The following is a 26,082-nucleotide window of genomic DNA, read 5'->3' as shown; positions in this document are numbered from 1 at the left end:
TACTGCTATTGTTCACATTAGTCTAAATTTCTAATTAAAGCTATTAAAAAAAATTAAGGAGTTGTACTTTATGCCAATAAATGAGAGAGCTGACAGAGTATCAGAAATTCGGGAGTTGTTTACCATGCTGACTGCAATAGTATCATTAGGAGGGCCTGGCTGCCCACTGTGTGCAAAAGCAAAGCAAGAGGCCATCTATAAGGAGTGTACAATGCCATCTTATCTAATTATGGCTACCTCTGTTGTGTTCCACAAACATCCTGTAACATGCCTCAAGCTGTGTAGCCTCAAACAACCGTAGTGGAGCCAGGCTATGCCCACGACACTCAGGCTATTCATATGAAAATGATAGCTAGGTCATCTGTACTAGCACTCACTGAGCTTCTAACAGCAGCCACAAATGCAATGTCTGCGTTCACTTATGAAGCAACAGTATCCTCACGGCTTCTTAACGAATGCTGGTACTGCACTTGCACCTTACTGACACTTGCCGATTGCACCTCCTAACAGCTTGTAACCAGGGCAACCACTCCCTTTGCCAGGCCCTAGTTAGGGTGAGTGTGTGTGTGTGTGGGTGTCTGTGTGAGAGAGTGTGTGTGTGTGTGTGTGAGAGAGTGTGTGTGCGTGTGCGCATGTGTGTGCGTGTGTATATCCACCCATCAACAACCCCTTTTTCCATTGTTGCACATGGGGTCACGGTGTCACTTCAGCAGTGACAATGGGCAAACTAAAATTGACTGAAACAGCCAAATGTCAATGCCTGTAATGGCTACAACAAAAGATCAATAAAAAAGGATGACAAGTCACTACCCATGTGAGTTAACAACAGTTCCTCAACCCCATCCATATAGCAGTCTCGCATACCTGTTGACCATCTATTTAGTTGATCAATTGGGTCAGCTAAAAAGCTATCAACTTTAATGACATTCAACTAAATTACTGGCTCCCACATTCCTCTGAGTGGGGTTGAATATTCCAAGAAACCGCAACCTCAGACTTTCTATATATCCCTCTTACACTTACTTTCAGTTCTTTTATTTTGCACACAACTGCTTATCTTGTTGAAGTGCTTTGTAAAAACAGTTTGACCCTGTGCTCCTTTGACTAAGCTGTCCCTTAATCTTTGTTTATGTATCAGCCTCACTAAAACGTCAACTTGCTGAGGCCACATGGCAGACGTATCACCTCTGTGACATCCTCAACTACCCTGTAACTAACATCTGGCTTCGCAGTCACATTTTAATCTAGCAACATAAACAAAGGAACTGCAGCTGTTGCACATGGTTGCTCTGGCATATCTTCTTCCATTGCACTGCAATATTTTACTTCACTTCAACCCATGAATGAATCTGGTTATTATTTGTATCTGCACTGTGAAGAGCTCTATTACCTAAGAAATCTACTGGTCTCAGCATCAACACGTGAAAGTTGTTGTCTACATCTCTCATTTATCAGGCTGACAAGGGAGCCTGTGTCCTATAGCGCCCAATGAGAAAGGTCATTCTTCTGGCATTCTGTTAGGAACCTATACATAAAGAGTTGTAATCGCCTGATGTTTTGCTGCAAGGCACTTTATTTATTCCTTCTTGTCAGTAAACATTTGTTTCACCAGGTACCAGCTCACAAAAATTCCTGCACTTCAAACTAGAGATCTAGGTTCAGATTTTTTGGCCATGGACATTGTAAGCTTCTCACTGTGCAGATAACATCTTTGCATGAGGATTTAGCCACGAGTAAGAACTATTTATATGTGCACCCCGAATAGGCACCACACTGGCTAACAACAGGCAAAACAATGCTCTTACTTTAGAGTGAACCTGCAAGCTATCCTAACAATGATAGACCAATAACTTGCCTTCCAACGATGTCTAAGATATACATGGGAACTGACGCTGACAGACTTTATAGTAATTTAGAAGAAAACTGAATTATGACAGTAGAACAAAAGGGCAATAAAAGAAAGTCATATGGAACAAAGGATCATTTGTTGTTAAATAAAACTATACTGGAGAACTGTAAAAAGGGGAAGAATCTAAGTATGGCATGGACTGACTACAAAAAAGCATTTGATGATTGATCATGGATAAAAGAGTGCTTAAAAAATGTATAAAATACACCCTAAGCTGATTGACTACATTACAGTAACTATGAAACAATGGCAGACCACTTTGCAATTAAGCCATGATAAAGGACAGATTATTATCCCATGGATAAAAATTCAAAGGGGGATATTCCAGGGTGACTCTGTCACCATTGCTATTCTACCTTGCCATTAATCCATTAAGCTGTTTACTTAACAGCTTAGGTCATTGCTATAATTTGGCTCCTAGAAAACAAAAAAAAGTCTAATTACTTCTCATCTTCTCTTTGTTGATGATTTAAAACTGTATAGCTCATCAGATGAGAAACTGAAAGCAGAGTTGCAAGTTGTCAAAACTTTTTCAGATGATATTAGAATGTAATTTGGTCTTGATAAATGTGCAAAAGCAACTTTTAAAGCAGGAAAACATCAGTTTGGGACAAGAATGTGATATAAAAGAACTTGAGCAAGAGGGAGCGTACAAATACTTGGGAAATAAAGGATCAGCAATAAAACATTAACAAATGCGAATAAAACTTAGTAAGGAATACTTTAGAAGACTTAAATTAATCCTGAGAACAGCATTGACATCTAGGAACAAGATCCAAGCTATAAATCAATTTGCTCTTCCTGTCCTAGCTTACAGTTTTGGAGTGATTGACTGGCCCCAAAAGGTGTTGGAGAGATTAGATATTAAAACAAGAAGGATGCTTTATGCTCACCAAACGATTTATAAAAATCAGTGTATACCATGATTATATTATTCCCTGTGCCGAAGGAAGGATGGGCCTCCTTGAAATTAATTACATGTATAGAGATCTGCAATCATGGGACTCCACACATATCAACTGACTTCACAAGATCCAAATGTAGTGAACGTTTTGAAGCTTGAGGAGAATAAATCTAAGATGACGTCTCTGCTTAATTTAGCAGAAGCATATCGGCATCAAGCAGGAATGGAAATCAAACCAGAAGTAGATAAAAAACAGGCAGCATACCTCTCAAGTGTACCTCATTACGAGGAACGTACCTCCTTTGGGGGCCTTAAAACGTTCATGTTCCTTGAAGTTCCACATTGAAAGAGTCTGTCACACATTCAGTGTTAGGAATTTTTTTAAGTGAAATCCATGGTAAATAGAAATTAATCATATTAATTCATTAAAGGATCTTCTTTATATGTAAAACCAGCATATTTTAACCATCCTATGACCTTCCTAGTTGAAGTTATTAGTAAGCCATGAACATTTTGCCCATTTGTTCCACATTATGAAGGCGAGTGTTCCTCATTTTGGAGATGGAAGGTTGAGAGCTATGCCAGGCAGCAACTGAATGTGCCAAAAAACTAAAGAAAGAATATAAGGTGAAGGACAAGATGAGAAGGCAAGAATGTGGAAAAAACATAAATATAGTTGTAAGTATAGAAATCTTCTGGAAGAACCTCATGTTGATCAGGAATGAACACAGGAATGGTTAAGGAGAGGCAAATTCATAGGTTCATAGGTAGGTACTAGGCTATCTGCCCGAAGACATTTTATAAGCCTAGCCAGAATGTGTTGGCTTTCGCTGCCCCCTTAGATTAGTTCCCTGTGCCTCTGTCTAGCAGAGCCACTGAAGTGATCCCGGGGTAAACTTTCTGTTTCCCATCCACTCGTCAAGGTTTTTCTTGAAGAGTGTTAGTGAGGAGCTCTGCCTAATGTAGATTGGAATCTTGTTCCAAAGCATGAGAAGTCTCTGGGACAGGACTCTATCCCTCCAGCATGTCCTATTTATTGTTGTGGTGAGGTTTTGATCCCTAGAGCGTGTGGCTCGAGGGGATATGGTTTTCTTTAGGTGGAGCATGTCCATCAATTCTGGGTTGGACATGGCCTTGTATGTCAGGCAGAGATCACCTCTGAGTAGGCGGTATGCAACCGAGTATAGCTGGAGTTTCTGCAGTCAAGCTGCATAGGGCATCTGTTTGAGGCCAGTAATCCTCTTGGTGAGGTACTTCTGTGGTCTTTCCAGCTGTTGCAGGTGTATGCAAGGTACATCCCAAATGGGGCGTTGTACTCTATGATGGGTCTGATGAGTAGAGGGGCACAATGACCTCTTTTGATCTGGATGCGTACCCTTTTGTGATTCTGTGGGCCACATAGAAGGATTTTCTAACCACTTTGGCAATGTGATTATCAAAGGAGAGATTACTATCTACTTGGGTCCCCAGATCCCTTATTATGTCTTCTGTATTTAGGGGACTACCACCTATGTGGTAGTTTGTGGGTACTTTGTTTTTACCAAAGGGGATGACTATGCACTTTTTGGCATTTAACTTAAGGCCATGATTTTGACACCAGGTATCCGTCTCAGTGAGACCCTTTTGGAGGATGTCTGTGTCAGCTGAAGAGTCAGTTATAGCCCCTAGTTTGCAGTCATCTGTGAACTTGGTCAGCCATAGTTCTCCTGTGCTTGCCTGTACCTCTGAGAAGTATATGCCGAACAGGTGGGGTCCTAGGACTGAGCCCTGGGGAATGCCACTTGTAACTGGTTTAGCGTCGGACCTAGCTCCTGCAACTCTCACCATGTGGGTTCTGTCCATGAGCCAGTTGGCAACCCATCTTGTGACATAGGGATTTTTGTTCAGGCTGGTGAGCTTAACTATAATACCAGAATGGGGAATGGTGTCAAAGGCCTTTGCGAGGTCTAGGTAGGCTGTGTGTACCACCTTTCCCTCGTCTATAGCCTTAGTAACTGTCTCAAAGAAGTCCACCAGGTTTAGGAGGCATGATCTGCCCTTAACAAAGCCGAACTGGGTAGGGTCCAGTGTTTGGAGGTTCCCAATGTCTCTGTTAATGAGTTCCATGATGATGCGCTCCATAGCCTTGCAGACCAAGCTAGTCAGGCTTACAGGGCAATAGGTCCTGGGGTCTGTTGTGGCTCCACCTTTGTGGAAAACTTTTGGAAGAACCTCATGAACCTCAAACCAAGAAATGAAAGGTTAATATTGGCAGCCCAAGATAGTGGGCTACGTACACGTTGGTTTACAAAGTCCATTGAACATGTGGAAGAAACAGACAAATGTAGGTTTTGTAAAACTGAACTGGAAACAGTTGCACACCTTGTTGTAGGTTGCAACATACTAATGGCATAAGAACTGCATACTGAAAGCATAATAATGTGTCAAGACTGTTGCACTGGGGATTATGATTGCTGAAAAACACTGGAAACATGAGCCACAAAGCATCATAGAAAATGATGAAGGTTATATCACATGGGACCACCCATTACCAAGAGTTCAAAAGATAGATACTAGAAAACCAGATATAGTGGTTCAAGAAAAGAAGACAAGAGTAGCATTGATCATTGAAATCACCACACCCAGTGACTACAGTGTCATGCAAACAGAGACACAAAGTTATAAAATATCAGGATCTGCAGGCAGAACCGAGAGCAATGTGGAAGAAAGATACCCAGACAGTTCCAATAGTAGCAGAAGCAACGGGGTCGTATAAAAAAGAATCTACAATCATATTTGGATATGTTACCAATCCATGCAACTCCATACGAATTGCAGAAGGAGCGATTACTGGGCACATTACAGGTGCTCCAAAGAGCACTTTTGGCTGACATCAAAGATTGAAACAATACTAATTTCATGAACTTTAATTCTACTTTGACTTAGGAATGGGGTCCATTCCCATCATGGTATTAGAAACCCAAAAGACTTAGAGAAATTAAAAATGCAGATACTATAGGTGGAGCTTTCTTGATCCAGGATGTTAGGATCACGTTCAGAGTTATTTTTTTCATTTGGATGGTAAGCTTTTGGTATTCCGATGATTTTTGTCAGTCTTGTAAAATAAGCTCCTGCTCATTGTGAGTTTATTACAAATGTGAAATAAACACTGTACAGTTTAATAAATGCAGATTTTGTAAAATATTTTATTATGGGGCAATTCTTCCAGTGCCCCATTGAAAATGGGCTTGCCCCAGTGGTGACAACTTGGCTAACATGCATAAATAAAACAGATTTTTAAAACTCTTTTTCTTTTTGCACCCAAGTAAAGTCCTCATTTAGGCACTAGCAATCCAAAACAGCTCCACATGTTGCTGTATGGGCTTCCCAAATCCAGTGGAGGTAATAATGCTCCCCTGGGACCATCAAGTAAAACTAAGGAAGGAAAAGCCAATTCCACTGGTAGAACTTGTCAAATTCTTGAGCAGCATGCAGTGGAGCTGTTATAAACTGACACTTTTCCGAAAGATTCTGTCTAAAAGATTAAAATAAAAACATGGAAAACATTATTGCTACTTAATGCTGTTTGGTTTATTGAGTTTCTTTATGAGTTCTTTCATCCACTAGACTTCATCAGATAGGTTTTAGTGAATAGTTATTTACTTTATTCATTTATATTTATTTATCTTTGTTGATCAGGAAAGGCTAACTGGGATAGATGCCTATTTTCAGCAGAAGCCCGGGAAGAAAAGCTCTGAATATTTTTGACTTCTGATCATTTTATCACAAGATGACAGTTACAAGTCTTATTGTTATCTTGGACCCTGTGGGCCAGGGTGCTCCGACCTATACTAACCCAGCCTGTGCACTGAGCTGGGAATGACTGCTTCCCCTAAGGATAAGACCAGAATTTTTCTAAATTGTTTCCTGCTTCATATGTAGGTGAGATGACCACCTTATCCATTTAGGCTCACTAAGATCATAAGTATTTCTGCAGATGAGACTAAGGAGAGGAAATAAAACAAATTGTTCAGGATCTCACAGTAAATGGGGGTACACCGCTGGGAGCCAATGACATTTATTTATATATCTGTTAAATGGGGGGCTGTGGGCTAGTGTCTTGACCCTTTTCATCCATGACTAGAACTCGTAAGTACAAGCAGTATATATCTACAGGATAATATATCATTTATAGAACTCGGCAGCAATCAGTATAAGATAATTGCAACATTTCATAAGACAGATGCAACAATTAGCACATCCTATGATTTTATTTAGCATTTACCTCTCAGTTTGTCATACATAGAGACACAGACATACACGTACATGGACACCAACAGATACACACACACTCATAGGTATTTTAACAATTACCACAAACCTGCTACATTGCCACATCAGCAGATGCGTCTTGACCGTCTGGATACACAGAACGGGTAAGTTTTCATTGCATCATGCAGTGGTATGCTCCATAAAAGTGAAATCAAAAATACTTTAAAAGAAAAATCCATCATTCAGTATTGTTAACCTTATGCCAGAGTTTTTTTCTCCCTATTGGTTAGAGCTCAGAAACCATTCAGTGCACACAATATTTTTCATTTCTACTCGTCTCCCTATCGCAGGTCATGAACATCCCACCATTGTTGTTTTTTATTCAAATTTCTCATTGTTTCAGAAAGGAATTTTATATTAGCATGCATATCCTAGGCTACAAAGTACATATTTTGTACTTTTTAGTGTTAGTCACCATCCAAATTTTACATCCTGAGGCTGCCTTGCTGAGGTCAGTAAAGTGCTGGGAATGGCGAAATTAAAACTATTTTTCCAAAGAGTTAGTTGTAGAAACCTTTGCATGAAGAAAAGGGATGACTTACATTGCAACACTACACAAACAAACTGGTAAATACTGTCATTTCTGGCCAGTGAAATGCTGCTTTTATGTAACTATAAAATTAAGCACAACAGCTATCATTAACTTTACTGATTCTTTCAAGTGACAAATTACAGTAACTCATGTCTGAGCAAATCTTAACTACCTTACACATGTACAGGAGAGGAGGACTACAGCTTTCAGTATTTAAAACCACCCCCTTCATCTTTTTTGTGTTGAAGAAGATGCAAATTGACCAAGAAAGACTTTTATAAGGTTAAAGTAAGCATAGATCAGAGCAATTTGGTTAAATAGAAGTATTGACTCTGCTGTCATAAACCATCTAAAAAGCCAGTAGCTCGCAGCATTGTCACTGTAACTAAATGAAGGGAAAAATATTAATTGTGTATGCCATGTCGTAGTATCAGGCCCCAAATCTCATTCAAGGAGGAAGTCAAAGAGACTGAGAAACAAAATCACATTAGTATGGAAACCCCCATGATGGACATTTTGGATTATAAGAAATAAAAATATAAGATACACTTGGATATAGTGTAATATATTAGTAGTGCATTACATATCAATATATGATGAGTGATCCTGGGAAGTGACTGAAAAGGGCCCTTGCACCAGCCCACTGACCTAGTTAACCATCTCAATGAATAAAAAAATGATGATTTTAGGATAGAGTTTACCTTTAAATGCGTACTATGAAATACTTGTCTGTTATGCCAAAACTGTGCACGATCACAACATTAATTTTACATTTTGCAATCAGTTCTCCCCCTCCCCAGATAATACTAGAAATTAGAGATGGATATTGATATATTTTCTGTAATGTCTCGAGAAAGAAGGAAGGACTGTCTACATGCAATAATTAATCATCTGACAAAAGAATGCGTGAATGGTTTCTTCATTGGTGTATTTAGAAGAGGTTAAAATGGCCTCTAAACCATTCCCCTACCTGATAAAAATATATATATAGTTAGAAAGTTTGTGATGAAACTATTATTCTGTTATTTTTGTTTTACTTGGATCGCTTGTCTGTGTGCTTAATAAAGGATTTTCAACTGGAAATAGACTGCCTACCCTGCTTGGATTACTTTTGAATACTTAGTAATTCTGTATACTATCTCAAATGATATGTTTTATTGTTTTTTGACTTGGGACAAGTTTAAGTTCACTACTTCTACTACCACTATCTGATCTTATTAATATACAGTGATTAACTACATATATATGGATTGAAAATCTTCCACACACAGAAGTTTCTTACACGGTTTTGTTTTTGGACTCACTATAATTGGTTAGTGGGTTGTTTGAGGCTTTGGGGATACCACGGAGATTACTTGTTTTTAAGATTAAAATTTCAAATCCTCACTGCTGCAAACAAAACATTTGGTATACAGTGTTATATAACACACAGGAGTATGTCTGAACATAGTAAAGCAAAGGTAAGGAAAAAAACTTAAAATAAGCAATCAGGAGAGACCCTCTGATGACTCAGAATTATATCATGTTGTCTAAGAGTAGAAAAGATGGAAAAATAATCAATCAGAAGACAAAGTAACTGTGTATCAAGAGAAATAAAGTGAAGTCAAATCAAATTCTGTTTGGTGAAAGATCGAACACTGCAAACCATGATTTATCAAAGTCAGTTAAATGGTTCAATTCCTAAGGTAAGCATCCTTTAACCATTAAATAACCAGCATGCAGAGAAATCCACCCTATGACAATGCCTGGAGAGATGATGTGAAGACGTTAAAGGTGTGTGCATCTGTCTGTCTGTTGGAGATGACAGAAATAGGCCCAGAAGGTATTTGATGTGCACTTTAAAAGGTAACTGCTTTAAATTATGTGAGAATAACATGAAATTCAGTGCAATAATGACAGAATAAGAGAAGCAGAAAGGTAATGAGTATATAAAACGAGACAACAGAAGAAAGCTCACAGGCCAAGGTGAGACAAAAAGAAGGGTATGCGGGACTGGAACCTTGCGATGAGCAAAGACCTCGCCAATAAATACAAATCTGTATTATGAAGTATTACATTTAATTATGCCCTTTACAAAATGCATTTTATCGGCAATTATTTGTTTGGGTGAAACTTTTCATTTGGCCTCTCTCTCTACATTAACACATGTGAACATATGAGTGCTATTAATAAATCTAGACGTTCAAAATGCATTTAAGCAAAAGTGCTTATTTGAAAGACAGACAAAAGGCCAAGTTTGTTTTATGGATACTGCTGCTGAAATGGAACACTCTTGGGAGAATTAAAGCAAATATGCTTCACCAGGAAATGTTCCAGATGTGTAAGTTAGATGATTTAAAACCCTTTATATGACAACATTGTATCAGTAAACCCCCAGGGTTGAGGAAACCAGTCCAAACAGAGCATAACAAATAACTGAGCTATTCCTTTATTAGTACCTGTTATGTCTTGCACATAACACTATTGTAGGAAAATTTTAACAAGTTTAATGTGGAGTAGCTGACTGTTAATGCATGGATATTGCTTGTTCGGTTGTTTGACTCCATGCATACAGTATCAGGTCTCTTGACTAAAACCATAATTATAGAAGCAGAGGTGGCCAGATTAATTACTTTGAACAGTACCGAAAAGGGCAGCTCTTCATATGAGATGCAAACTGTGGGGTTGCCATAATTCAGGATAGATACTGAGATCTGGTGACCTTAGATTGGATGATTTTAGTTAGCAGTGGGTAGTCCCACCAACACCACCTCCACACACATACATCGACATGCATGGGAACTGGACCTCTGCATACAATTCAGTTTAGTTTAGAATGTTATGCATTACTTTTATTACGGTCGCAATTTTGACATGCAGTCCACACACATACATAAGAACTATCCTGAAAGTAAAAACCCAGATTCTCTGTTCTAAAATCAAAATGATTAATAAGTTTAATGCTCTCATACAGATTATTGTGCATTGGGTTATAACTTTAATATTTAATAAAAGTACTTGGCATTTATTCTTTCTGTCACAGTTGTTTTATGAGCTGTAATAATTAAGGGTTAACTCTACTATCTCAAAACGCTTTAACAAACTTCATAGTCAAAAGGAGTTTAAAAACATAAAGTAAAAAAATCATACATACTTTCTTCCATGTGTAGGTATTTTCAGTACACTACATGTGTAAATGCTGTAAACATAAAGAAGGAATAGTATTTAGTAAAAATAAAATAAAACAAACTAAATATTTTTTTAAGATCTTGTTGTACATATGATATGCTGTGTACCTGCAAGTCTGGAATATAATAATAGCGTGATTCGTGTAGTGCTATCTTGGAACCAGATTCAAAAAAAAGACTTGGTCTCATTGTAAGTGACTTATTCAGGTGTAAGCCTGCTTTATAGATAGGCCCTACACTGTAGTAAGGCAGTTATGCAGAGAGCAACTCTCTTGGAATCTGTCTCCTGGAGTCAATTCGTTTAGCAACTGAATGTGTTGTGAGGGTGACTTTCCATCATTGCAGCGCAGGGAGGAGGAATTAGTTATGACAATGGAAAGTTCAATAGGAAGAAATCAAGCATGGCCAGCTGGGCAGCAGTATGTCCATCTCTGAGATGAAGTAGTTCCATTTTATAGGGATAGCTTGATGCAAACTGTGGAGTATTACTCCGAGCTTGGTCCGGTTTAGAGGTTTAAAATAATAGGAGATTGGTTAGGGCATTACATGTATGCAGGAGACTAGGGAATAAACATGCTGTGACTATTAAGAGCCAAGTAGGATTAATTGTGAAGTTCTTGGCCTTGTACAGCAGCCCCAGGTTTTGACTGGTACTCAGTATTGCAGCCTTGACATGAAGCCAACATTAAGTTTTTTTTTTGTGGCGACACCTAGCATATTTGTAGATATAACTGCTTCAAGATTTTTTGCACTAAGAGGTTGACAGGCATGACCATATTTGTTTCATTGGACAAATCTTTGAAAACTGAAACAGTATATTATTTTCTATTTACTGAAGGCCAGATCATACTTGAAGCCTTCATGTAATCACACATTCCACATGTTTATTCTGTTTGTTTGGGAAATACATCACCAGGAAGTAAAAGTCCCATCACACTTATCTCATTCAGGTCTTGTTTGAAGACATGATACAATGTATCATCATTTTATCTACACAGATATTCATATGTCATTGTACGCAAATCATACCCCTTAAGAACAGGAATTCTGGATAAAGCTTATAACAGGATTTGTGTTAGCATGCATTTTCTGGAGGATATGAACTATAGAACTCAAATTGTGTTATTATTTAATTACTTCAATCCGTGATTGCCAAAAAAAAAAAATTATGAGGAACTGACCAAAATATGAGCAAAAATGTGGATATTCTGTAAAAATCTTGGCAGTTGAGAGGTATGATGCAAACTGCCTCCAGGGGTAGGGCACTTGTAGACTAAATAAGACGGTTATTGTAAAATCTGGAAAACAACAAAGGGTGCAATTCTTTTCTTTGTTTTAACTTAGATTCTATTTTGAAGACAATGCGGCCTAAAGGGGTATCTGTGGAAGCTATGGAAGTAGGTGGTAGTCTGGATGATGTCAGCACTTTAAGTTTGCAATGATTTCCAATGGCAGTTCTTTCAACCTTTTGTTCTGTGGGAGTGAAATATAGTTGCTTATTGAAAGCATCTTTTAAAACTAAACTGTATGGTTTCATTGTTTTCTGCTGTGAATATTCTTTGCAATTGTCGCTTTCTTTTTTAAGATGTTTAATGTTCCATGACACCTTTCCTTGCAATTAACTACTACTAGAATATAAGTGTATTATCATGGTTGCTACCTTCCTTTAATGTAATTCCAGAAGGTCTGATATACTTTCCAAATGTCTTGCTGTGTTAACATGGGGTAGGAAAATACAGATTTCTGGAACTGTATGTGATAGCTGACCTTTGAATTCATCTTCATGCATCAGTTTCAGTATTTCATATCCTCTTATATGCAATTTCATCTTATTTATTCTTTAGATTTGATTTCATGAGAATTCTTGACATTTTTTCAATGTGACTTTTTTGTTTATTTTTTCTGATTGAAGATGCTTGGGTTGTATTTAGACCATTCCATGCTTTACTATGGCAGGTGGCTAGACTCAGTCTACAGTTTTGGGTAGCATCATACAAACTACAGACTGATTTTTGACCTATTACTGCTTGGCCTGTCGTCACCAATCAATACTACATTTCCAGGCCTTATTATCTGCCTACTTATTAATTTTTGTGGGTGTCTGAGCCATCTTTTAATGCCTAAGCCTCCAGGTAGCCTGGCTAGCTCAGTCAGTAGAGCAGAGACTCTTAATCTTAGGGTCACTGGTTCTTGTCCCAAGCTGTGTGAGTCTATTGTCAGGCAGTTGGTACAAAGGGTTAAGGCTATGGGCTGTTGTGTCTGTGGTACATGGTTTGATGCCCTCGGTCCTTATTTACTTGCTGTTTGACCTTGAGCAAGTCACTTAACCAGACAGTGCTTGGGAGTGCAACTGGGAATTTGGTCTAAACTCCTCGACAGTCCTCTGGACTGTAAACCTAGAAACTGCCCATGGTTCACAACTGCTCTTAACTCAGGGCAGCACATGGGAGGAATCGAAATGATGCATGCACTAGGCAGAACGATTCATAATAACATCTTTTAAGGTGCTTGTTAACTGAGTAAGTGACCTGATTGCTCACAAACCTTTTTCAGTCACAAAGTGACTTAAGCTTATAAGGGCCTCCGGGCCAATAGCCTAGTATCATCCTATGACCCTATAAGTGGGCCACAATGTGAAAGTAACTGGTAGTTTATTACCTAGATTTAAGGCTATGAGTTGCTAACAAACTTCTTCCAACAGTCCACAGTTTGATTACCCCAGGCTCTCTATTTGTACTGTGTGACTTTTAGCAAGTCGCTTAATCAAACAGTGCTAACAGGCTGCTCCTGAAAAGAAGCAGAAATAAAAATATAACCTGTTGGGTACAGTTGCACATAAAAAGGCAAAAAAAAAAAATTAAACAATACAACTTACTGTGACCTGTACGGCAACAGAAAGTAGAACAAATGGATTTTTTTAAAGTTGGTTCGACTTTCTATTCCGTGCAGGTCGCAGTAAGTTGTATTGCTCCTGAAAAGAAGCCTGTGCCTCATGGTTGTATCTTTTTTATTAATTTAGTAATTTATTAACTGGATAAGTGAACTGATCCTTCATAAACCCTTTTCTGTCACAAACTGGACCACAAGGGAATAATAAAGGATAGCTTAGTATATGGGATTAAAGATATGAACCACTAATAACCTTCTTTATGTAGTTTAAGGTCTCCTTAAACCTCATTTGCCTACAGTGTGACTCTGAGCAAAGTGCTTCACAAGACAGTGCTCTCCCATGTTACCATTGAAAAGAGGCTTGCATCTAGTGGGTTTACCAATTTAAAAAATAAAGCAAGATTGATAAATAAAATATATATTGACAGATTAGAACTGCTGATCAAGCAGCATGCTTTTGTAAGGTGACAGGAAACTGGAGTACTAGAAAGATAAATACACAGACACATAAAAAAACATATACATTCCACAGATATTATTAGGACAAAACTGAACTCCCAACATTTACCAATAAGTCAACATGTTAGTGTGGGTTCTTGAACATAGGTCACCCATTCTCAATATATTACCTCCACCATTTTAAATGAATGTCACTTTGTGCATGTGAATAAGCTTATTCAATGTGGCAATAATTATACAAAATGCCAGACTCCCTATTATCTCTTGATGGACTGAGATGCTAAGAGAGTCTAACTTAAAAAAAAATGATCACTCTAGGTGGGAGGCAAGTCATTTGCTTTGGTCTAGGAGGCAACTATTGGACAAATATGAACATTTAAAATTTTAATGGAAAAGATGAACCAGGAGTCAAGCAAAAGAATCTTCCACCAAGTAAATCCATATGCAATGGACTCCATGCACTTGTATAATAACAATTTTAAACACATCTTGGCGGCAGTTTCTAATGCTTGCTGCTTCCTAGTTTATTTTACTTGCTGCCAGGTGTTTTCTTTCTTTTTTTGCTTTCTGCAGTCATGGAAAAGATTTTATATAGCTCAAAGAAGTTCACTACTATAGAAAAGATTAGTTAGTACGCGAGTTTTGCTACTATAAGATTTGTGGTGTGGCAAGTAAGGAGGTTAGAAGGTTAAAGTGCATTTACTGAGAAAAAAAACCTAGGTTAGGAAGAAGGCATTTGGTGATTTGGATATGTTTTCACTTCTGATTTATGTCAATGAAAGCTATTTTTATTATAGTCATAAAATATTACTGGTAGTTAGCCTTTTGACAGAAATTGTAAAAGCATATGAACATAAATATCCAGGTTATGATTTAGGAGATTTTTTTTTAGTTTTATCTGTTTTTATTATGCTTTTCTTATTTAGAAAATACTATTTACTTGTTGTTTGTCTTTCAGCTTTTCCCGGTAAGGGGTCGCCACAGCGGAACTTTGGTCCGCTAATGATTGGCAGTAGATTTTTATGAAATGCCGAGGTGCCAGCTTGACGCCCAACCTTCAACGAAGGCACACCCATTTACGCACGCATGTCTTTCGAACGCTACCCAGCCATGGGGAGGACATGCAGACTCCACACAGAAGGTACTCCCAAGCCCAGCCGAGAATCAAACGGGAGAACCTCTTGCTGTGAGGTAACAATGCTACCACCGCGGCATAGTACTATTTATTTACTTGTTATGCTTTAAAATTAAAATACATAACCCCTTCTCCCTTGATGTATGCCATTAGACTACCAACTTAGAGAAGTGAGACTTTGGCTTGACATCTCATCTGAAGGGTGGTGCCTCAGGGTTTTGGTATTAATTAATGCTGCAATGTAGTTTTCATGCTGGAATTCGAGTCCAAGTACCTTGTGTGAGGACGAAACCCATGACATGATGATGACTGCACTTGAGAGACTGCAGCAGTTTGTTTTAAATTGTTTACTCATAATGTATACGTTAATTAGTCGTTTACAAATTTATGCTGTATTTTTTAATTGTGTCTGTGTTAACTGGGTAAGTTCCTTGGACACATGTCCCTTTTCAAGAGAGACCTGAGAGCACAATCTGGTTGAGTGACTTGCTCAGAGTTACACAGAAAGCAAATGGAGGAGGAAGGAATCAAACCCTGTAAGCTTAACTCAGGTAATAAAATAGAACTTGCATTTTGTAGTGTTTTCTGCTTAGTATTACATGCAGAGCCAAGATGTGCTCCAAATCATTGCTACTGCTTTTAGAACTGGTTTTGTAGTAGTGAGAGACATTTCTTGTTCTGTATATTTTACATTAACTTGCCCCAGATCAAAAAGAAAAAGACGGTACTAGCCTATTGGGACTAACCTGGTCAACAAAGGATAGATAGACAGATAGAGAAATAAATATGTCTTCACAGCTTCGAAGTTGGTGTATGTATCTCCTGTGAATATAGCTGTGTGATTTGTCAGGATGGAGTTGTCTAAATCCTGGGCAGCTAAGCATTTCTTGGCAAAAATTCACAGTAATTTTCTTAGAACAAGATGGCTGTTTGTAATTTAGAATAGGATTACAGTATACAAGTTTTGCCGAGACATGTTATATTTACTGAGCAAAGTATTTAGAGCATCAACTACAGTGAAGAAGTTTATGTTCTGCTTCAGCCTGTCACCATGTGTCCCTCCACAGATGTTGGCAAATCCAGTTTAAAAGAATGTAAAATATGTTCCACTGATTCTTAAAGTGTTCTGGCTACATATAACATGCTGCCTTTTTAACCAATCTCTCTCGCCCTCCCTTGCTTTCTCTGGTTTTTTTTCTTTCTTCTTAGTGATTTTCCACTTTGGCAAGCTCTGCATCCTTGAATGTGGAAGAATGTTTGCCTTTCTAAATCCATTTTAAAGTACTATAATTTCTGTCTCCTGAGTTACTTGTCTTTTCTGGATGATTTGTATTGCGCTTTTGCCATTAAACATTATTCACTCCCTAATGAGGTAAGAGCTAGCCTCAATCATCACATATAAAAAATAGTTTTATCTTTTAACTTGTTTCTGAGGAGGCCCATATGTGTCATTTTATTTTATATAGTTAGAATTAGTTAAGACTGACTTATGTCATTTTATTTTATATAGAGTCACATGACATTAGTTGTTGCCCGTCTCATGTTACAGTTCACTGGATGCAGTACTGTCTAGTGCTACATTTAAAACGTCACATTTTGATGCTTCAATTGGAGACTGAAGCCATACCAGATGCAGCTTCTTCTGTGATGCCTGAGATAACTTTGGTAGCAACCTGGAAAACGGATTTATTGTGCTTTCTAAAATAACAACAAAGAACCAAGGTTATGTGCTGTTAGACATAAACCGTCCAACAGTCCTGTATTCGATTCCCATAGCCTTGACATGTACACAGTGTGATTCTGAGCAGAACCCTTAATAAGACATCACTTCCAGGGTCACTCCTGAATAGGACTATGTGGTCAGTGGGCTTTCCTAGCTAACAAATAACTTGCTTGTTTTGAAAGGATCCTTCTGCTCAGGTTCCCAGACTTTGTAAATGTATTAAGGTGCTGCTATTATCTGTAGAGTTAATTTCCTACAGATGAAATATCTCATCCCATCTACAATTTAAAATCTCATTGAAACCATAGCGAGCAACAACAGGGTCTTGCACTTGTAACAACCCCATTACTAAGTCCCTTTCTTATTAAACTCTTATCCCTTCTACAATTTAAAGTCTCATTGAATCACATCTATGATATACCGACCTCGTTATTAACTGTCCGTCTTATCAGTCAAACTAAGCTAATGGAATAAAAATCTACACACTTTACTAGGATACTTCATTTTTATAGGTCTTGATTGAATTTTAGCTGTTTGGATGAAATATATGCATATACTTTATTTGCTGTCTCGATACTAAAACTGAAATGTGCCTATATACACGCAAGGTAAATAATGATGAATGTTCTATAGATGCATGTTTACTTAACATGATGTGTGTACATGACATGGCAATGATGGTGATTTAACCTGTTAAATTGTATACTCCTCTGGGTGATATTGTATGTTTTTACTGTTTACTCATGCTGTGTGTAAAAATGTGAAGCTTTTCTTCCCAGGTCTCTGGTGAAGAGGAGCTCTGCAACTTCCTTGGTAATCAAAGACAAACACACAAATAAATTAATAATTTATTTGATGAAACTCTGCCTCTACTCAGTTTCCTAAATATATGAAGATTCTTCTAGAAGACATTTTGTCTATTGTCTGCCTGTACTTTTGTTGTTGACCCCATCTCCTTCCAGCCACACCCTTCTATAATCCTTTCTCTTCTATCTAGCTCACTTGCCATTGATAAATAAACAAAATGCTGTTCTGTAGAGCAAAGGTCGCCGAAATATCATACAAGTTAAACAAAAAGAAAAAAACTCCTGTGACCAACATGGCTATGTATCAAATGTTTAATAACTGTCGAAACTAACAACAAACCAAAAATAAAAGCACAACTGCTTTTTCAGACCATAAAACAAAGCATTGAATCAGATTTAAAAACCAAACCAACCTATCACAATCATAAAACACATAATTCCCACAATAATGGTTTTAAGAGAAATACATAATTCTTCACGCAACTCATAACTGCAATCATAAAGTAAAAATACAAAAACAGAAAAATAGAGCATATACTTTAAAAAGAAGAGAACATATATTATAAAAACAATCAATGTGGGAGCGGTCGTGCTTTCAGGACTAGTTTTAAAGAGATACTCCAGTTGATGCCTGGAGGCCAAACTTCTCAACTGTACAAATTTTTGCAGAATGCCCAGATTTTTGCCTCATATTTTTGGCCTGTTTCTCATAACATTGCAGTTTTCTGGCAAATCGTTGAGGATTTAAGTCAGAAAATGATGACAGACATTTGAGATTCAGACTCCATACCCTTCAAAAAATTAATAATAATGGAAAACCTGTTATTCTATCAACTTTCCAAGTTTGTAAGAACAGTATTTAAAAATTGTCCCTATTTTTTGCCCTTTATCCCCCCATTTATGGCTTTGTCCAGATTTCTTGCTCTAAGAGGTTGAGAGGTATGCCGGAGGCTTGTCTGCTCTTAATTCTATAATCCATCTTAATTCCTTCACATCACTTTTGTTCTTAATATCACCACCTCTGGTATCATCAGATACCACTTCCAAAACTAAAACATGAAACATGATTAGTGCCAGAAACATGAACATATTGCACTGACGTGTTACTAAGCTTCAAATTCTTGATAGAATTGGTGTGCAAGAATTCTGTCTTTAAAACAACGGTTAGTTTTGACAAAATAAAAGAGATGGCAAAACTCACAAAAAGCATAGTAAACCATATTCCTAGCCAGGCAATCTGCATAAAAAGAAAATTCTATCAAATGATGTACAACTGGATATTCAAATTAACAATTAGAATACAGATATTTTACAAGCTTTACACCCCCTACAAATATAGGTGCCATTCCACTCAGAGCGTTGAATTATTCCTGAAGTAATTATTCTTATAACACAATTGCCTCTTCAATGAGAAGTTATTGTGAAAAGAAAAGGTGGGTACTTAATTCTACATTGGTGTGTAAGATGCCACAATATTTCTTAAGGTACAAATATGACTCTGTCATTGTCTGTGTTGGTGTGAATGACCTGAGACGTACCTCCCTGGACTACATGAAAAGAGACATAGAGGAGCTCTCTGATCATGTAGCCCAGGCCAGTATGACCCTGACCCTGAGTAGCATATTGTCATCACCAAGAATGATGCCGCAGTATAAAGACAAAATTATCAATTTTAACAATTGGCTAAGCTATTGGTGTCATTCAAAGGGGATCCAGTGTCTGTCAGCCTGGGATGACATGCTAGACAAGCCACGTTGCTTCGCCAGGGACGGTTTGCACCTGTCACATTTGGGCTTTCGAATACTGGCTAAGGCTCTTGCCACCCCCATAGTGCCTTTTTAGGCAAAGCCCAAAAGACAAACCCACCTCCATAGACAATAGCAGAAACAAAAACCTAAGGGTAATGCTACTCAACGCCAGAAGTCTAAACCTCAAGATGCATGCACTCGAGGCACTCCTCAGTATGGAGAAAAGCGATATCTGTGCAGTAAAAGAAACCTGGTTCAAGGCTCCAGAGAGCACCACAGCATCACCAGGATTCAACTCATACCATTCTTTTCGGCCCCAGAACTGAGACCGGACTACTAAAGGCAGGGGAGTATCCATTTTCATCAAGGATACCCACACCTCCAGGTTAGTGGCATTGCACGAGGCAGCAGAAACCATCCACGTGCAACTAGCAGTAGGCAAAACTGCTTTTCAGTTCATAGGCTGGTACAGATCACCCACCTTGTCTCAGGAACCTCACTCAGCATTCCTGAGAACATTAGAGAATATGAAGGTCTCACCAAACACAATGATATTGGGGGATTTCAACTACCCAAACATTGACTGGGAAAACTACTCAAGTCCCAACTCTTTTGCCCAACGGTTCCTGGAGTTTATAAACTCAAATGCCATGGAACAACTGGTCACCACTCCCAAAAGAGGGGACAACATATTGGACTTGGTCATCACCAACATGGGGGCACAATGTTCCACACCAGAGGTAAATCACTTGTTGGTAAGATCAGACCATAAAAATATCACAATGGACATCCACATCCTGACCCCACCCCCAGCAAAGGAAACCACTGTGAAAAATTTCTGAAAAGCAAACTTCACACTTCTCAAGACCGAGGTGGAAAGTTTTAAAGCCCCCGGGCTAATGGAAAATGTTACCCAAACCGCAGAATCCTTTACAGATGCATTCTATGAGCACCTACAGGAATGCATGGATCATGCCATCCCAAGTAAAACAAAGACTCACTCCTCCAAGAACAGGAGGCCAGTCTGGTGGACATCAGCCATAAACAAGCTATACAACAGAAGGAGGAAGCTATTACATGACAAGGCAAAATCCCATAAAGGGAAGACATCCTTGATCAGTACCAGTAAGAAACTTCAATTCCCTCATAAAATCATCAAAGGCCAGCTTCGAAAGAAAGATCACCAAAGACTCTAAAGATAATCACAAGGTGTTCTTTAGCTACGTCAAAAATCTGGGTGGCAGCTCTCAGATCTGCTCTGAGCTGGTGCATAATGGCACAAAATACACAGAATCCACAGACATTGCCAACATCCTGGCGGACAGGTTCAGTGCAAACTTCACCCCCTTCCCCCCCAAAAGGGCCTGTGTCTATCCCAGAAAAATGCAGTCCCCCAGACATCACAAACACACAGGTGAAAGCAGCCCTCTCCAAAGTAAAAAAACACAGCATCAATGGGACCAGATGGTATCCCGGGCTGCGTCTTACACGAGCTCCAAAACAAACTAAACCCTCACATGAATTCACCGTTTCAACTCAGCCTTACCACAGGTTATGTACCCAAAAAATGGTGTACAGCAACAGTGATCCCGCTTCACAAAGGTGGCGCCACAACAGATCCCGGAAACTATCACCCTATAAGCCTGACTAGCCTGGTCTGTAAGGCTATGGAGCGTATCATCATGGATCTCATTAACAAAGACATTGGGAACCTCCAAACATTGGACCCTACCCAATTCAGCTTTGTTAAGGGCAGATCTTGCCTCTTAAACCAAGTTGATTTCTTTGAAACAGTTACCAAAGCCTTAGATGAGGGAAAGGTAGTCCACACAGCCTATCTAGACCTCGCTAAGGCCTTCGACACAATACCCCACTCGGGTATCATAAATAAGCTTACCAGCTTAAAAATCAACCCATATGTCACAAGATGGGTTGCAAACTGGCTCAGGGATAGAACTCACATGGTCAGAGTTGTGGATGCCATGTCCGACTCTAAACCAGTCACAAGTGGCTTCCCACAGGGATCAGTTCTGGGTCCACTCTTTTTCGGTATTTACTTCTCTGAGGTACAGGCAAACACAGGAGGACTGTGGCTGACCAAGTTCGCAGATGACTGCAAACTGGGAGCCATAATCGACTCTCCGGCTGACGCAAGCATCCTCCAGAAAGGCCTTACGGAGACTGATACCTGGTGTCAGAACCATGGCCTCAAGCTAAATGCAAAAAAATGTATAGTCATCCCCTTTGGGAAAAACAAAGAGCCCACAAACTACCATATAGGAGGAAATCCACTAATTACAGAAGAAGTAATCAGGGATCTGGGGACCCAAGTAGATAGTAACCTCTCCTTTGACAATCACATTGCCAAAGTGGTTAGAAAGACCTTCTATATAGCCCACCTAATCACAAAAGGGTTCACATCTAGATCAAGAGAGGTCATTGTGTCCCTCTACTCATCACTTATCAGGCCCATAATTGAGTACAACGCCCCATTTGGGATGTACCTTACCAGACACCTGCAACAGCTGGAGAGACTTCAAAAATACCTCACCAAGAGGATTGTGGGCCTCAACAGTTGCCCTATGCAGCTCGACTAAAGAAACTCCAGCTCTACTCAGTTGCTTACCACCTACTCAGAGGTGATCTCTGCCTGACATACAAGGCCATGTCCAACCCGGAATTGTTCGACATGCTCCACCTCAAGAAAACCAAATCCACTAGAGCTACATGCTCTAGGGATATAAACTTTAACACAACAATAAATAGGACATGCTGGAGGGATAGATTTATATCCCCAAAGCTTCCCGCACTCTGGAATAGAATCCCAGTCCATATTAGGCAGAGCCCCTCACTGACCCTCTTCAAGAGAAATCTTGACGAGTGGATGGGAAATCGTAAATTTGCTCCTGGGATCACTTCTATGGCCCTGCTGGACAGAGGCTCAGGAATCTAGTCTAAAAGGGAGGTGAAAGCCAAAAAATTCTGGCTAGGCTTATAAATGCCCTAGGGCAGATAGCCTAGTACCTACCTATGAACTTATGAGCCTATTAATGATATCACCTATACGATAAACATCACTAGAGTATGTTAACAAACATCTAAGCTTTTTTCTACCAGTGTGTCCTAATTCAAGACCTCTATCTGCACATGTAACAGCTGAAAAATAAGGTTTAGCTATGGTTGCCCTTTCTCTCTTGACCATAGCTATACAGTCATCTATTTCTGTTACCCTATTATCCTCTAGCTATAAAGTCAGTCCTCAACTCAGTGAAAGCCTTGTCAAGTGCAACTTCATCATTATGCGGTCTTGTGTCCCTGAGAAACTGTCCATGCAGTACAGTTCTATGAACATGGTGGAGATGCATACTATTCACTTGCCATTGATGCTGGGAAGACTGAGGGCTGTGGGTTCTATTCCTACTCTAGATGTTTGGATTTATTTCCCAGTGTTGACACTGTAATACAGAATAAGGGGAATACTAAACTTCTCTGGTACTGTACTTCAGAAGCCTCATTAAACCAAGGTCTCATCTGCTGAAGGTAATCGTAGATCAGATGGATGTAAAATATCACATGACAATTTCCAACAAAAAGAGTAGCCAAATGTGCCTGGTGTCCTGACCAGATATTACCTAGTCAGTATGAGTACAACATAGAGTCTTCACCTGAAAGTAGGCCATGCTTTGTAGGACTGACCAGTTCAACAAAAATAAACACATATACACTTGTGTCAGTGCACAGCCTGTAGCACACCTGCCTTTGGTGCTGAAGGATGTAGGTTATATTCCCATGCTAGGTAGATGGCTTGCTGACACTTCTGTACAGCATAAGGGAGTTGCTGCATTTCTGAGTGTGTTACTCTTTGAATGAGATTTAAAACTGTGGTCCCATCTGCTTGAATTAGTAGTAGTTCAGGTGCATATGGCACCTAGTGAAAAGCACAGGGGAAGTTCTCTGATGTGCTGGCCAAATTTCCCCTAGTAATATAAATATCTCTTTTGAGTCTCCCTTAAAGAGCAGCCATTAGCCTAGTGGGAATAACCTTTTCTTGGCACCTTTATCACGAGTCATTTATTTCCATGTCACAATACGTGTTACTAATCATGTCCCATTACATATGTTAGTAACCATGTCCCAGCACATGTGCTACTAACCATGTCCCAGCATGCATTACTAACCATGACTCAACATGTGTTGCTAACCATGTCCAAGTACATGCTACTAACCATGACCCAGCACGTTACTAACCATGACCCAGCACATATGTTGCTAAGTCCCAGCCGATGTATTTCTAAACATTTCTCAGCACGTTACTAACCATGACTGAGTGCATGTGCTACCATGTCCCAGCACATGTGCTACTATGTCCCAGCACATTTGTTACTAACCATGTCCCAGCACGTGTTACGAACCATGTCCCAAGCATGTGCTACTAACCATGACCCAGCACATGTTACTAACCATGATCCAGCACATTACTAACCATGACCCAGCATGTGCTACTAACCATGACCCAGCACGTTACTAACCATGACCCCAGCACATATGTTACTAAGTCCCAAAAGGTGCTGCTAATCATGCCCCAGCACATTTGCATTACTAATCATGTCTCCGCGCGTGTTCCTAACCATGACTGGGTAAATGTTTTGCTAACCATGTCCCAACACATGTGCTACAAACAATGTCCCAGCATATTTGTTACTAAACCAGCAAAATAACAATGGAAACAGTTGCTCAAAAAAATCCAACCAAACACAAAATCCAAGTTGAGCAAAGCGGAGCCAAAGGCTGATAGAACGTACCACTTCTTTATTGCACAAATCCAAACACTCGACAGCACATTAACGCTTTACAGAAACAACCAGCGTTTTCGTTTCGAATGACTTCTTCAGATGAACAGAATGCATATCATACAACACTCCCAGCTTTATATATAGTCAAGTTAATTATCTAAAATTATTCAATAAGCCAATGAAGTAATTGAGTAATTAATATTACCAATCTTTTTCTTTTTACATACTTAAAAAACCTAACCTAAAAGGCTCCATATTTTGTTAAAAACAATCCTAAAAATACTATATCCTAAATATTATTAATCTTCCTAATACATATTAAAACCACATAAATACTCTTGTAATACTCTTACTAATTAATAATAACATCTTCAATTTCCTAATACATATTAAAACCACATAAAAACTCTTACAGTACTCTTACTAGTTAAATAATAAATTTATAATAACATTTTCAATTTAATACATCAAAAATAAGTCAGTGAGAATAACAGTTTATATCAATATTGGGTATTAACCATGAAGGAATAAAGGAAAAATTACAAACAGGAATCATTAAACAAAATTCACATAATTTGAGCACCTAAAGTTTTGCTGCTCTCATCTTTAACACTGGGGCAAGGGAAACCATATCATTTAAGCCTGGTGGTTTATTAGCTTCCAGGGATAATTGCCACACCAATTCTTTATATTCTATAGAAGTTTCCCATAAACCTCCCCTTACGTCCTTTTCCACTACTTCTAAAACAAAAAAATTAAAATTTGATTCCAGACAACAAATTTTATGTCTGTAAAGTGCATTAGTAGTGCATTTTGTTCTTACGTCATAATTATGCTCATATATTCTGTTTTTCAGTTTTCTTTCTTTTTTTCCCACATAAAACGCATCACAGTGGTCACATAACCCTATGTAAACTATCCCACTGGTTTCACAGTTTGCAAAATGCTTGCTCTGGATCAGATAGTCCCTACTACTAATATATATAGTCTCCCTAGTACAAATAAATGGGCACTGAGAACAACGTCCACACTTATAAGTACCTACTTTTCCATTTTTACCTAAGTTATTCACATTTTTACCCTCCAAAATAGTTCTTAAGTTCTTCCCCCTTCTATAAGTACATTTTAAAGGAAGAACAAATATGCTTTCAAGTTCTGAAATTTCTTTAAATCTGCTCCATTCTTCCTCTAAAATTTTTCTTATCTTTACAGCTTCACCACAGAAATCTAGTACAAAATTGCTTTCTCCTTCATATTTTTCTAATTTTACTTCTCCATTATTCCATCCACATTTATCACCCAAAATAGGTTTAAATTTGTCATGTCTCCCTATTCTGACCTCTTTTTCTACTGTCTCTATCAGTTTATTGGGGTATCCTCTGTCTTTAAACATTTCACGTAACTTCATACACTCTTCATTAAAATCTGAATCTCTCGATGTCATTCTGCTTCCCCTTACATATTGTCCCTTGACAATACCTTTTTTCTGGTGGTAGGGGTGGGCACTATTATAAGCTAAATAAGAGTTCGAGAAAGTTTCCTTCCTAAATATTTTTGAAAAGAAACCCTCATCTGCCTTCCCTATAGAAATATCGAGGTAATTTAGAGTGCTATTATTAAGCTAAGTGAAATCTAGAAACTCAGTTGATTCTGTGATATATTTAAAAAATGCCAAAAATTCATTCTCTGATGCCACCCATAGGAAG

The sequence above is a fragment of the Protopterus annectens genome, chromosome 10.part0 (assembly GCF_019279795.1).
Source record: "Protopterus annectens isolate FY-2018-M chromosome 10.part0, PAN1.0, whole genome shotgun sequence".
NCBI classification, from domain to species: Eukaryota; Metazoa; Chordata; order Ceratodontiformes; family Protopteridae; genus Protopterus; species Protopterus annectens.
This window is presented reverse-complemented; position numbering follows the sequence as displayed.